The sequence below is a fragment of the Amblyraja radiata genome, unplaced genomic scaffold (assembly GCF_010909765.2).
Source record: "Amblyraja radiata isolate CabotCenter1 unplaced genomic scaffold, sAmbRad1.1.pri S117, whole genome shotgun sequence".
Taxonomy (NCBI): domain Eukaryota; kingdom Metazoa; phylum Chordata; class Chondrichthyes; order Rajiformes; family Rajidae; genus Amblyraja; species Amblyraja radiata.
Genome location: NW_022630103.1, coordinates 442620 through 445748, shown reverse-complemented (window position 1 = coordinate 445748; position 3129 = coordinate 442620).

Sequence of the window (3129 nt, the reverse complement as noted above, 5' to 3'; positions counted from 1 at the left end):
GAATTCTCTGCCACAGAAGGTAGTTGAGGCCAGTTCATTGGCTATATTTAAGAGGGAGTTAGATGTGGCCCTTGTGGCTAAAGGGATCAGGGGGTATGGAGAGAAGGCAGGTGAGGATACTGAGTTGGATGATCAGCCATGATCATATTACAGGGTTACAGGGTTACAGGGTTACAGGGTTTCCTTTATTGTCATTCAGACCGAAGTCTGAACGAAATTTCGTGCCTGCAGTGATCAAGCTTTTCCCTTTGAGAATAGCGAAGATTCAAACAAGAGGACATGACTTCAGAATTAAGGGACAGAAGTTTAGGGGTAACATGAGGGGGAACTTCTTTACTCAGAGAGTGGTAGCGGTGTGGAATGAGCTTCCAGTGGAAGTGGTGGCGGCAGGTTCGTTGGTATCATTTAAAAATAAATTGGATAGGCATATGGATGAGAAGGGAATGGAGGGTTGTGGTATGAGTGCAGGCAGGTGGGACTAAGGGAAAAAGGTTGTTCTGCACGGACTTGTAGGGCCGAGATGGCCTGTTTCCGTGCTGTAATTGTTATATGGTTATATATGGTTATACATACATACAATACAATTTAAAAAAAAAACAATAAACACATATTAACATCTACCACAGTGAGTCCACATAGCACCTTCTCACTGTGATGGAGGCAAAAGTCTTAGGGCTGCAGTCTCTTCCCTCCTCTTCTCTCTCTGCGCTGAGGCGATACCCCACCGGGCGATGTAGCAAACAGTCCCGCGGCTCAAACACCGCGGCCCCGGGGTGCTCGAAGCTGCCGTCCACCAGTCCTGCTGACACAGCCGCTGAATGGTGGTGCAGGCTCGAAGGGCCGAATGGCCTACTACTGCACCTATTTTCTATTTTTTTTAATGTTTCTATGACTCCTCTATTTTTAATAGCCCTATCCAGTTCTCCCTTGAAAGCATCACAGACTCACCACTCTCTGTGAGAAAAAATGTTTCCTGTCTCCGTTCTAAATGGCTTACCCCTTATTCTTAAACTGTGTGTGGCCCCTGGTTCTGGACTACCCCAGCATCGGGAAAATGTTTCCTGTCTCTGGTGTGTCCAAACCCTTAACAATCTGTTAATAAATTCTGACACTATGTTAATATGTTAACAATTCTAACACTAGATCTCGACCTGGATACGTGGATAATGAAGGTACCTGTGCTTAATAATGATTTCTGGCTGGTGGTTTCTGAGTGCTGCAATGAGCTATGGTAAGGACAATGAGTATGTTAACTGACGGTGGTACACAAAAATGCTGCAGAAATTCAGCGGGTGCAGCAGCATCTATGTAGCGAATGAAATAGGCGACGTTTCGGGCCGAACCCCTTCTTCAGACTGATAGGGGGTGGGGGGGGAGAAGGAAGGAAAAGGGGAGGAGGAGGAGCCCGATGGCGGGGGTTGGGAGGAGACAGCTTGAGGGTAAAGGAAGGGGAGGAGACAGCATGGGCTAGCAAAACTGGGAGAATTCAACGTTCATGCCATCCGGACGCAAGCAACCCAGACGGAATATGAGGTGCTGTTCCTCCAATTTCCGGTGTTGCTCCCTCTGGCAATGGAGGAGACCCAGGACAGAGAGGTCGGATTGGGAATGGGAGGGGGAGTTGAAGTGCTGAGCCACCGGGAGCTCAGGTAGGTTATTGCGGACTGAGCGGAGGTGTTCGGCGAAACGATCGCCCAACCTCCGCCTAGTCTCCCCGATGTAAATCAGCTGACATCTAGATCAGCGGATGCAGTAGATGAGGTTGTAGGAGATGCAGGTGAACCTTTGTCGCACCTGGAACGACTGCTTGGGTCCTTGAATGGAGATGAGGGGGGAGGTGAAGGGACAGGTGTTGCATTTCTTGCGGTTGCAACGGAAAGTGCCCGGGGAGGGAGTGCTACGGGAGGGAAGGGAAGAATTGACAAGGGAGTTGAGTGTGAGCCTCATCTATCGTGGCGGAGGGGAATTCCCGTTCCCTGAAGAACGAGGACAGTTCCGATGTCCTGGTGTGGAACGTCTCATCCAGGGAGCAGATGCGGCGTAGGCGGAGGAATTGGGAGTAGGGGATGGAGTATTTACAGGGGGCAGGGTGGGAAGACGTGTAGTCCAGATAGCCATGTGAGTCAGTGGGTTTGTAGTGTATGTCGGTCAGACGTCTGTCCCCTGCGATGGAGATGGTGAGGTCAAGGAATGGTAGGGAAGTGTCGGAAATGGTCCAGGTCTATTGGAGTGCCGGATGGAAGTTGGTGGTAAAGTGGATGGTCAGTCAGTTGTGTGTGGGTGCAGGAGGTGGCCCCAAAGCAGTCGTCAATGTAACGGAGGTAGAGGTCGGTGATGGGGCCCTGGTACGTATTGAACAAGGATTGTTCAACGTACCCGACAAAGAGGCAGGCGTAGCTGGGGACAATGCGTGTGCCCATAGCTACGCCTTGTGTTTGGAGGAAATGGGAGGAGTCAAACGTAAAGTTGTTGAGGGTGAGAACCAACTATGCTAGTCGGAGGAGGGTGTCAGTGGCTGGGTATAGGTTGCTCCTCTGGTCGAGGAAGTACCGGAGGGCTTTGAGGCCATCCTGGTGAGGGATGGAGGTGTAGTGACTGGACATCCATGGTGAAGATGAGGGGGTGAGGGCCTAGAGGGTGGAAAGCGCGGAGGCGGCGGAGAGTGTCTGAGGTGTCTAGAACATAGGTGGTAATGGATTTGACCAAGGGGGATAGGATGGAGTCAAGGTATGTGGAGATGAGCTCGGTGGGGCACCAACAAGCAGAGACAATGGGTCTGCCGGGAGAGCCGGGTTTCTGGATTTTGGAGAGAAGGCAAAAACGGGCCGTGCGGGGCTGGGGAACGATGAGGTTGGAAGATTGGTCGGCCAGGGCGTGGGAATTGATGAAGTCGGTGATGGTGATAGATATGGTGGCCTGGTGCTCGTCAGTGGGGTTATGGTCCAAGGGTAAGTAGGAGGAGGTGTCCGAGAGTTGGCGCGTGGCCTCAGCTTTGTAGGGATCGACGCGCCAGTCTACCACGGCACCTCCCTTGTCGGCTGGTTTGATAACCCAATCTGGGTTTTAGCGGAGTGATTCAATGGCAGTGCGTTCAGGGGGGGGAGATTGGAGTGAGACAGGGGAGTGGAG